General features: G+C 39.2%; 1 protein-coding gene and 1 pseudogene across 1 annotated transcript in view; one reads left to right on the plus strand and one right to left on the minus strand.

Moving 5' to 3' along the window:
- NAV3 (neuron navigator 3) overlaps positions 1 to 12,636 on the plus strand; it is a 1,006,607-nt gene that overhangs the window by 16,343 nt on the left and 977,628 nt on the right. The window lies entirely within an intron of this gene.
- Positions 779 to 2,679, minus strand: LOC144282220 (14-3-3 protein zeta/delta pseudogene; annotated as a pseudogene).

Below are 12,636 nucleotides of genomic sequence, written 5' to 3' on the forward strand. Positions count from 1 at the left end.
TCATGCAGCCTTTTATCCAAGTACATGGCCACCAAGTAGGAATGGTTGGTGACAAGAACAGAAGGCTAAAAAAGGTAATCCTGTGCACCTGACAGAAAGAATAAAGGATCAAAATTGAAGGCAGGCTATAACAATATCAAGAAATTCTTAAAAACAGGGATCCCTGGGTGGCGCAGCGGTTTGGCGCCTGCCTTTGGCCCAGGGCGTGATCCTGGAGACCCGGGATCGAATCCCACATCGGGCTCCCGGTGCATGGAGCCTGCTTCTCCCTCTGCCTATGTCTCTGCCTCTCTCTCTCTCTCTCTCTCTCTGTATGACTATCATAAATAAATAAAAATTTAAAAAATTAAAAAAAAAAAAAAAAAGAAATTCTTAAAAACAAAAGTGATTTGGAAGCACAAAACTTAGTTAATGCTACCCAATGTCATGATGGGCCAAGAACATTGTGGCTTCCTAAGTTAGGAAATACCATATACCAAAATTTTAAATGGAACACATTACTTTTTTCCAGTCAATCCCCTGTCTCTGAAAAAAAGCTTTTTTTTTTTTTTTTTTTTTCCCAGGGTAGGGGAGGAATATGGGACATGGTTGGGAACAGTAGTAGTTATATTAGTAGTATTTTGTTATGATAAACTTTGTATTTAAACTTGGTAAAAGCCCATTAGCTGCCAAGAGGGAATAAGGAATAAATTTCCAAAAATGTACAATTTCCTTTAAAGAAGTTTCAGAACCAAGAAACTAATTTACATGAAGAGCTGTAGAGAAAGTAGTTGAAAAGTCCATTCATAAAACTTTCATTCCACTTACATGAACTTAATACACGTGTTCTTAACAATTATGCTTGGATTGTTCATGAAAATTTCATAAGACATTAAACAAAGCTAGCCATCATCTCAAGTTATTTCCCTGTTAACTATTTTTACAGCACATGCATGTTAGGCAAGTATCAAAAAAAAAAAAAAAAAAGAATCACAAAAGCAAAAAACCAAACCAAACCAAACAAACAAAAAAACCCTAAAAATAAAAAAGTTAAATACATGGGATTTTTGTTTTGCTGCTATGCTTGATATACACAAAGTAATGGATATCAAGCAATTCATTTTTACTGCATCTTTACTTGTACATATGTTCTTAGGTTGTCTAAAACATTTAAATACAAATAAAAGGAGTGTAGCAAAAATAATGAAAGCAAACAGCAGGTAACTTTACAAATAATGGAATGTGAACCATTTCTGCCCCTATCCAGAGTAAATTGGGTCACAACTAAAGGAACACTTCTGCAACTGTACTCAAAGGTGTGCACATTGAGAATGAGTATTCCACAGATACTTGTGGTTCACATGTAGTATCTACGGGATACCCATTTCTACTACAGCCTTGTAAGTGCTCTAAACCTTAAAGTACCCACAATAACTACACCTGTATCTGGAACCAATTTTCTCTTTTACTCCCCACCAGGACAAACCAAGATGTGGGCAGTTTTCTTTGCTTAGACATGGAAGCAGTTTTAACACTGGCCCTTGTGAAGCCACAATGTACCAAAAGTACTATGCCAAACATTTATAACTAGTATAAAAATTCCACATCCCCATATTAGCCACCTCAAGATGAAAACAGATAACTCCCTAAATGCTAACTGGTTCTGCTCCCCTAATATTCAACATAAAAACCACATGGGAAATATAGAAATTCAAATAGAAGTAACATAAACCTGTCATAAATCGTAAACAAAAAACTATTTGTGGGACAGCATGAATGACAAATGGTCTACTGTGTAAATTTTAGAATGAGGCAGACAAAAGTTGGAAGGCCGGTTAATTTTCCCCTCCTTCTCCTGCTTCAGCTTCGTCTCCTTGGGTGTCCGATGTCCACAATGTCAAGTTGTCTCTCAGTAATTGCATTATTAGCGTGCTGTCTTTGTATGACTCTTCACTTAATGTATCAAGTTCAGCAATGGCTTCATCAAAAGCTGTCTTTGCAAGAGAGCAGGCTTTCTCTGGGGAGTTCAGAATTTCATAATAGAACACAGAGAAGTTAAGGGCCAGACCCAATCTGATAGGATGTGTTGGTTGCATTTCCTTTTTGCTGATTTCAAAAACTTCTTGGTATGCTTGTTGTGACTGATCCACAATCCCTTTCTTGTCATCACCAGCAGCAACTTTGGCCAAGTAACGCTAGTAGTGTCCTTTCATTTTCAAATAGAAGACTTTGCTCTCTGCTTGTGAAGCATTGGGGATCAAAAACTTTTCCAAAAGAGATAGTACATCATTGCAGAGATCTCTTAGCTCATTCTCAATTTTCTCTCTGTATTCTTGAACCATCTGCTGTTTTTTCTCAGCACCTTCCGTCTGTTGCTCAATACTTGAGATGACCCTCCAAGATGACCTAGGGGCTCCTACAACATTTTTATAAGCAACTGAGAGAAGATTCCTCTCCTCATTGGGTAATTCAGCTCCTTGCTCAGTTACAGACTTCATGCAGGCTGGCATGTCATCATATCGCTCAGCCTGCTCGGCCAGTTTGGCCTTCTGCACCAGCTCATTTTCATCCATGACTGGGTGCTCTGTGTCCGGAGTGGGTGGCGGCGGACAGAGGGGTGCTCAGCAGTCTCTGGGCGGCAGCGGCGAGGCTGAGACTCTGTCCGTGGATCTGGCTGCTCACAGGCTACAGCGGCTCCACAGACACCCTCCTTAGACATTTTTATGACTTCTTGCAAACATTATGACTTTAGTTTTTCCAAGTTTCCAAGTCTGTGATTAATAGGTGATGTAAAATTGAAAAACTTCAATTCAAACCAATTTAGCACACATCTTTGACTTTTTGGAAGCACATAAAATTCATTCTTTTTCAGAGTTGCTCACATTTAAACACAAAGATAACTAAAAGGCTACTAAGCACAAATGAAACAGTACACAGAATCACCAGAAAAAATATTTATGATATTATGATAAAAGTTACTCATATTAACTCTCCATTAGAACGTTCATTATTTTGAATTTAACAGTAAAATAAGGTATCGTATTGATGTTACACATCAGTGAAAAATACATTGAAGTAGCAACTATTCTCTGGGTCTTTTGCAATTTGAAAATAACCGTGAACAATTACTGATTAAGAATTAACAATCACATTCAAAAGAGCTGAATCAATAGTGGTGATGGTATGTGGTTCATTTAGTTATGGAATGCAACAGCCTTGGAGTCAGGGTTTTGAATTCTGAATATCTTTAATTTTTATACTTTCATGCCACAAAAACCTGCAATAATTCATACTCCTTTAAGAAAAGTGTGATAGGGACACCTGGGTGGCTAGTGGTTGAGTCTCTGCCTTCGGCTCAGGGCATGACCCTGGGGTCCTGGGATCCAGTCCCACATTGGGCTCCCTGCATGGAGCCTGATTCTCCCTCTGCCTGTGTCTCTGCCTCAATCTCTGTGTCTCTCATGAATAAACAAATAAAATTGTCAATAAAAAAAGAAAAGAAAAGTAGGATAGAAGTGCCTGGGTGGCTCAGTCAGTGTCTAAATCTTAATTTTTGATTGGGTCATGATCTCAGAGTTGTGAGATGGAGCCCTGTGTCAGATTCCCACTGGGCGTGTAGCCCGCTTAAGAGTCTCTCTCTCTCTCTCTCCCTTTCCTTCTGCACTCCATGGAAAGAAAGAAAGAAAGAAAGAAAGAAGAAAGAAAGAAAGAAAGAAAGAAAGAAAGAAAGAAAGAAAGAAAGAAAGAAAGAAAGAAAGAAAGAAAAGTATAATAAAATGGCTCAAATGCTAGGTGGGAACAGAGGATTATGATTCTAGTTCTGTTTTAGAAGATTATTAACTCCTACTTTGAGCAAATATTGTATATCTTTGAGCCTTGATTTCTTCATTTGTACTTTCATTCATTCAACAATTTTGGGTATGATCTATGGTGTGATAGGTATGGTTATGAAGTGATTAAATGAGAAGCAGTCTTTGCCTTATTAGGATGTATATAATAGGAGAGAAAGCAGTAAATGCACATAAGAATGTAGTTTCAGATTGTCAAACGTCTTTAAAGGAAAAAAATGGGGTGCTATGAGGGAGAACCAAGGGGCTGATGGCGAGCCATTTTTAAGTTTTCTGGTGACACCAGACTCTCTGGGAAAGTGACATCTGAGCAGAGACTTGAAGGTTGATGAGGAGATGGCCAGTTTTGAGAGAAGAAAAGGGAAAGGCTGTGCCAGGACAATAAACAACACCCGTGAGACCCTGGCGAGGAAGAATGCGGCATGTTTGAGGAATCTAGGGAAGCTGATGTGGTTGTAGCTGAAGAGACAAGAGGAGAGTGGTCACAGGGTGGGCTGAGTGAGAAACCGAGATCAGTGTAGGGACTCTCAAACCTCCGTCTTGTTCAGGGCATTGGGTTTTATCATAAGTGACGTGGGAAGCCATTGAGGAGTTTTAGATGAGTGATATGAACTTCCAGGCCTCAGTGTGGAGAATGGACTGAAGGGACACAAGAGGAAGGAAGAAGGAAAATGAAGAGACTTAATAATTGTCCACTTGACAATGATGGTGGTGGACTTTCCTTTAGGGTTGGTGATACAAAGGGACAGAAGGGGAAAGAACCAGCATGTATTACAGATGCAGAGTGGACAAATGTCATTAATAAATTGACTATGGGGGGATCCCTGGGTGGCTCAGCGGTTTAGCACCTGCCTTCAGCCCGGGGTGTGATCCTGGGGTCCTGGGGTTGAGTCCCACATCGGGACTGCATGGAGCCTGCTTCTCCCTTTGCCTGTGTCTCTGCCTCTCTCTCTCTCTCTCATGAATAAATAAATAAAATATTAAAAAATAAATAAATGGACTATGGGGATGAAGGAAAAAAGCAGTGTCCAGAATGACTCCTGGCTTTCTGGTTTCAGTAACTGGTAGACTAAGGAGGGGCCATTACTGAGGTGAGGAAGGCTGGGAATAATGATAACACCTATACCTCTGTGCTGCTTTGGGACTGCCTTTGGAAAGATCTATATATTTCCTGGGGTTGGTTCATATATAAACAAAAGCCATTTATAGAAATTGCATTCTGGTTTAGCATAATATAATATATTTCAAGGGCAACCTTGAAAAAATCAGATAATGGATTCTTTTGTTTTTACTAGGAAATAATATCTTGGGAAAATATGAATATTAATATACGCTACTGCATTGTGAGGGAAACAGAAAATCTAAGGAAAAAAACTTTACGTTTTTTTAAGTGGTATGTAGCAAACATTGAAAGAGTAAGATACATAAGTTGCAATGTTAGAGGGAGGAAATTAAGATATAAATAGATTGGTCTATAAAGCTCCCTAGGGACCATCTTCCTCATTCCTTGAAGAAAACTATTTATTGTTTTCCTATCTTCAGCAGCTCAGTGGTTGGGGTGGGCAAAGAGGATTTAGTGGTTGAGTCAGGTTTGGTATTTTTATGAAATGAGTGTAGGGAAAGAACCAGGATGCTCTTTGTAGACGTGGGTGGGAGAGTAATTAGAATTTTCTTGTGGCTGAAGACAAAGGAAAAGTGAACTAAAATTTAGGGATCGTGCATAGGAAACAAACTGAGGGTTGCTGGAGGGGAGGGGCGTGGGGGATGGAGTAACTGGGTGATGCGCATTAAGGAGGGTAAGTGATGTAGTGAGGCCTGAGTGTATTTTTTTTTTTTAGATTTTATTTATTCATGAGAGACACAGAGAGAGAGAGAGAGAGAGGCAGAGAGACGCAGGCAGAGGGAGAAGCAGGCTCCCTGCAGGGAGCCCGATGTGGGACTCGATCCCGGGACCCTGGGATCAGTATCCGAGCCAAAGGCTCAACCACTGAGCACCCAGGTGCCCCAGTACGGTGTGTTGTATAAGACTGAGGAATCACTGAACTTTATCTCTGAAACTAATAATACACTCTGTTAATTAATTGAATTTAAGTTAATTTTAAAAATCTAGGGATTGTAGCAACAAGCAGTTAGTTACTCCTTTCTCATGATAAAAACCTAAGACAAAATGCACCATGCAAGTTCCTAAATTCATCCTGTTGTTTCATGCTGCTAGGACATTTCTGTATGACAGATCTGATCTGGATAGTGCTAGAAAAAGCACCGGGCTGGGGACAAGTGCCAGACCTGCTGCATACTCAATGTGGGACTTTGGGCAAGTTCCTTAACATTATTCAGTCTGTTTCTTCATTTATAAAATAGGAACTGTAGTACCTGCCGCAAGAGTATCCTTGAAGGCCAAATAATATTTTCTTTTCTGAAATGCCCGCTATTATGCCTGGAGCTCTGTGGGCTGTCAATAAATAATTATTGAAGTAGAATCATGTAATTGCTCCTTTAAAAATAACAGATATAGTAAATATTCTGCTAATGAAATCATACTACTTTTAGATCGAGATTTTTCACTTTTAAATTGGTATTTTAGGGGCACCTATGTGGCTCAGTCAGTTGAGTGCCCAGTTCTGGGTTTTGGCTCAGGTCACGATCTCAGGGTCCTGGGATCAAGCCCTGCATCAGGCTCTGCACTCAGCAGGAGTCTGCTTGCTTCCCCCTCTCTCTGCCCTTGCCCCCTACTTGTGTTCTCTCTCTCTCTCAAATATATAAATAAATCTCTTTAAAAATTGGTATATTATATAATATTTTATGAAACTTCTTATGTGCACCTCTTTCTTGTAAAAATTTTTACTCTGAAAGAATTGTAGATTCACATGTAATTGTAAGAATAGAGATCCTGTATGTCTTGGACCCTGTTGCTCCTAATGATAACATCTTACATAAATATAATGCAGTATCAAGTGGGAAAGTGGGTGATTGCTACTGATAATCTTACTGATATTTTGCTGTCAGCTTTACATCTACTCCTTTGTATGTGTGTGTACTTGGGTCTAAGCAATTTTATCCTATGTGTCGATTCCTATGAAACCAGTACAGCCAAGAGACCAAGCGGTTCCATATCAGAGATTCCTTGTGCTACTATTTTGTAGCTACCTCCCCTTAAACTCCTTCTTTTAACCTCTGGTAACAACTAATCCATTCTCCATATCTAGAATTTTCTTATTTCAAGAGATTTACATAAATAGAATTATATATATAATCTTTTGAGAATGACTTTTTTTTCCCACTCAGCACAATTCTCTTGAGAGTCATCCAAGTTATTGTGTGTATCAATAGTTCATTCCTTTTTATTGCTGAAGTAGTGTTTAATGATTTGGATGTACTGTAATGTGTTTACCTTTTCAGTCTTTTTTTTTTTTTTTCCTTTTCAGTCATTGAAAGAGAATTTGGTTGTTTCTAGTTTGGGCTATTAGAAATAAAGCCTCTATGAATATTTGTGTGCATGTGTGTGTGTGAATCCAAGTTTTATTTACACATTTTTGTTTTGTTTTGTTAATTCATTAATTTAATTCATTACCTCAGTATTTTTAAGTAATAGATAAGGAAATATAAAAATTAGCAGTGAGTAGGATTGTCTACGTTGGAGGTATTCCTCTTGGTCAAAATGGGAATAATTCTAGGACGCCTGGATGGCTCAGTGGTTGAGCATCTGCCTTTGGCTCAGGGTGTGATCTTGGGCCCTAGGATGGAGTGCTACATCGGGGTCCCAGTGAGGAGCCTGTTTCTCCCTCTGCCTGTGTCTCTGCCTCTCTCTGTGTGTCTCTCATGAATAAATAAATAAAATCTTTTTAAAAATGGGAATAATTCTGACATTTATGTCAATGGACTATAATTAAATAATATAGCCTGACACATGGGAGCTCACATGTTGGCTACATATATATCTAAAATATTAGCGCCATATAACTATGCCAGCTGCTGGTGAAAATGCATGGCTATATTTACATAGTAAAGATATTTATATGCCAATAAAACATGTTTGCTTGTAAACTGTCTCCCAAGAAAAACACTTCTAATTGTGACATGTACTAAAATTTAATGCCTTATTACAAATAAGTACAAACATTTGCACATATGCATCTCCCTTCCTTTGTGCAGAATGCACAGAAGTGTTAAAATAAGTAAAACCCTTGGCACATGCTCAGACCACATCAATTCTTACTCATCTAGTGTCACTAAATGAGAAGCCCTTTGCCTGGATGATTGGTAAAGTTACAAGGCTCAGCAATTGTTAAATAATTTTAACAGGGGTAATTGGGTGATGGGCATTAAGGAGGGCACTTGAAGTAATGAGTGCTCGATGTTGTATGCAACTGATGAATCACTAAATTCTATCTCTGAAACTAATGAGTCTATATTAATTAAATTGAATTTAAATAAAAAAATAATATTAACAAATCCATATATAGAGCTTACTATATATTAAGCACTGTTTTTTGCCAGTAGTGCTTATTAATGTGAAATAAGTTCCACTAAAATCCTGTGGGGTATACGCTGTCAACGTCCTCCTCCTATAGCTAGGAACACTGAGGCACAGACAGTGATTAAGTAACTTTTCCAAGGTCTGACAGCCAGTAAATGGCAGAGTGGCGAAACACTCAGTCTTGTTCCAAAGCCCATCCCCTAACTACATATTCTTTGCGAGTGTAGAATCAGTGAATTCAAATAAGTCAACATGCCCAAATAAGATGTTTTAATTAAAACTGGGATTCTGGGTTTTTCACTTCTGAAAGTGAAACAAGAACTCACAACTTTCCTTCAATTAAACTAAATTCTTTTTTTTAAGATTTTATTTATTTATTAATGAGAGATGCAGAGAGAGAGAGAATGAGAGGCAGAGACACAGGCAGAGGGAGAAGCAGGCTCCATGCAGGGAGCCCGATGCGGGACTTGATCCCGGGACTCCAGGATCTCTCCCTGGGCCGAAGGCAGGCGCTAAACCACTGAGCCACCCAGGGATCCCCTAAACTAAATTCTTAAATAAATGTGGTATCATCATAGACATTTCCAAGCTAAAGCCTCAGTGCTACTTACCTTAGAATTAAACACATCAGGGTAGGTTCACTCAGGGTCTATTACAAGAACTTCTTTAAAAAAAAAAAAAAGAAAAGAAAAAGACTTTTTGAGAATGAGCTTATTCTAAGAGGAAAGAGAATTAACAAGCAAGCTTGGTAATCAGAAATGAGGACCAATTTTGAGTACAACGTGCTGTCTGCTTTTGAAATTTGCTTTTCAGCATGATACTTATGAGTTTATCTCTAGGAAGCCGAGGTCCAAAGATAAAAATGTAAATATCCATTTTCACAAAAGAAGAATTAGTAATATATACGTCAAAAAGAGTAAGCAGCATTGCATTGGTACCCTTTAAAAAAGAGTATGGTACAAAAAATGGAGGGATGAATAAGGTGAGTACAGAAAATATGAAACCTTGCTGCATTTAGGGCACTGACACATTAGTAATGCTTGAAGTTTCAGCCATACCCTGCCCCTACCACCATGGGAAGGCTCGAAACCTTTCATGGCAGCACCTGGCAAAATGCAAGTCTGAGTCTCTGGCTTCACTATCTGGGCTTAATGGATTCGCCAGTGGCATGGGGCCAGCTTTGTGTCAGGAGGAGGCAGGGTGGCTGGCACAGAAATCAGCACCATGGACAGCAGGTGCTGGCCTGGCGCTGGGCACCATCCGCAAAGGGGTGCTGATGTGTGGGGAAATGTGGCGGGCACCAGGCGGAAGCAGGAAAAAAAACATGTTTATACTCATTTGATTGAAACCTCAAATAAGGCATTCTCAGAAAAATTGAGTGATAAGGAAGGGAAGGTTTTAGAGAAAAAAGTTGTGTAAAACAAGGTAGAGCTACGGCTAAAGAAATACTGCTCATCACTATAATGTTATATCATTATTATTTGTGCAACTGGCACTTTGATACAACAGGGGAAAATCCAGGTTACAAATCTAGTTGCTTTCTCCAGGAATAGCTTTTGTCTTGTATATTTTTAATATAGTCTTGACTAAAGATAGAAAGATGTCTTTTAAATTTCAATCTCTGTGATGTAATGAATGATAATGTGTTCAGAGTCCAGAATGTGGTCTACTTTCTCTATATTTTGCCTAAAATATGTGAGCTCTGCGAAGTACATACAATCAGCATTTTCTTGTGATTTAGGGAATTCTATTGAAGTTGGTTAAATAACAGGAAGAGTTCTGGTTGCCTGTTGGTGCATAAAAAATAATTAAATCTTAGTGGTATAAAAATGCAACCATTCTATTAAGCTATGTTTCCTATGGGCAAAGAATTCAGACAGAGCATAGCCAGATGGTTTATGTATCAGGACTCCACCAGAGAAATAGCACCAGCAGGATGTATGTGTATTAAGAAACTTATTGCAAACAATAGGCTTACATGATTGTGAGGGCTAATTAAGCTAGTCTGACACCTTCAGGGCAGGCTTTCAATAAGGGCAGGCTTCAATATCTTGGACGGGGGCTGCCACTGGTGGAATTTCTTCTTGTCTTCAATTGTATTCTATTGTTTCTCTGCAAATTCCACCTGTGGAGTTGCAGGCCACAGGTGGAATTTCTTCTTCCTCAAGGAATCTATTCCATTCTGAAAGCTTTCGACTGATTGGGTTAGGCTAACCCATATTACCCCGGATAATGTCTTTTACATAAAGCCAACTGATTGTAGATGTTAATCATGACTACAAAATTACCTTCTTATATAGATAAAAAAACTATGTATCTATCTATCTATATCTATCTATCTATGTATCATCTATCTATCTATCTATCTATCTATCTATCTATCTATCTATCTATCCACACTAGATATAAAACTTATATCTAGGGGGACAAGGCAACACCTTAATTTGTGTTTGATTGAATAACTGGGTGCAGTGGCCTAGCCAACTTTGACATATAAAACTGACCATCACAGTTTGCCTCTGCTCCGCAATGTCTGGAAATTCAGCTGGGAAAACTCGCAAGGTTGGGGTGACCCAAAATGCTGGGGAACCGTAAGGAGATTTCTTCACTCATGGACTGGTACCGAATTTAAAGGCTGGGCTCAGCTGGCCCTGTCACTGGAGTAGGATACTCATGCCCTCTTTATTTGGCTTTGGCTTCTCACAGCATAACAGCTGGGTTTGGGGAAGGAGCAAGCTGAAAGGAAGTGCCCTGAAGGAAAACTGCCAAAAGAACAGGAAGACACTGTGTGGCTTTTACTGATCTAGCTTCAGAAATTATGAAGCCTCACTTCTGCACATTTTATTGATAACATGCATGTCACAAGGTCTGACCCAAGAGGAGGGAACAAGACTGCCTTTGATGGAGGAGTGGCGAGGTCACATTGCATGACAGCACATAGGATGGAGGATATTGTTGCAGCCACCTTTGAAAAATATTGTCTGCCACAGGTTATGAAAATGCACAGTGTCTCTGCCAACTGAAATAAAAGAAATGTTTAGAAGTTCACTAACTATTCATCAGCTCACCTCAGACACTCAAAAATGGCAGAATTTAATAGAATTAAAACTGATTTCTATAAATATGTTGCTCTTTTCTCCTATTCAAAAACCTATCAAGTTAGGGCTTCTTATTAAAAATATGATAATTTATGATTGCTCTGAGACTAACCCACTTAAAATTTCAGTGACCTTCTGGGAGTAAAGCAGATATTGGAACCTGTATTAATGATCTATTGCTGTGTAACAAATTACCACAAACTTGGTAGCTTCAAGCAACATACATTTATGGTCTCACAGTTTCTGTGACTCAGGAGTCTAGGCATGGCTTAGCTGGGTTTTTTGTTTCAGGTTCTCTCACAAAACTGCAATCAGGATTGTTGGCCAGGGATGGGGTCTCATCTGAAGCTGAACTGAGGAAGGAGCCTCTTCCAAGTTCACATGATTGTGGGGTGCCAGGATTCAATTCCTTGTGGGCCATGGGACTGAGAGTTCCAATTTCTAGTTGGCTGTTTCCTGGAGGCTACCCTTAGCTCCTTGCTATATGGGCCTCTCCGTATGGAAGCTTGCTTCACAAAGCTAGCAAGGGTGAAAGTCAATGGGGAGAGTCTGCTAGCAAGAGGGAAGTTAGAATCTTAAGCGGTGAAATCACAAACATGACAGAGTGTCCCCTGGTTGTAAGCAAGTCACAATTTCTGTTCACACTGAAGGGAGGGAATTCCACAGAGTTATGAATACCAGGGGGCAGGGCTAATTTGGAGCCATCTTAGTGTCTATCTATCACAGAAAGGTTAGATGCAATTGCCACAGCTTGAGATAAGGTAGAGGCACTAGGTAGCCAAAAAGTGGATGACTAATTCTACATCTTCTCAGCTCATCTCCCTTCTGCTATTTCTGCTGGGCCACCAGCTGAAAGTGGCTCGTTTGAACACCATTTTTACCACCTAAATACACTGATCTAACATTGATAATTGATCTGGTTCTTATTTTTTTTAAATAAAGATCTTTCAACATAAGCTCTTTCCTGACCTCCAAGACTAGGAAAAAATCTTGGAAGCTGTTGAAATATTTTTCCAGCACTTTGAAAAAGCACAGAATTGCCTATGCAGTCCTTGTCTGTATCAAAACACGAATGTGAGAAACCTGGAATGTCTTCTAAGTACTCATACACAGTGAAGCATTTTGTAAAGAGACAGAGTTACCTATTACAAAGTCCAAGAAAAGCCTTCTAGCAGCCTCAGTCCAAACCATTCATCAGATGCTAAAACAAATGAAATTGAATAGCATCTCCCAG

This window comes from Canis aureus, chromosome 13 (genome assembly GCF_053574225.1).
Source record: "Canis aureus isolate CA01 chromosome 13, VMU_Caureus_v.1.0, whole genome shotgun sequence".
Taxonomy (NCBI): Eukaryota; Metazoa; Chordata; class Mammalia; order Carnivora; family Canidae; genus Canis; species Canis aureus.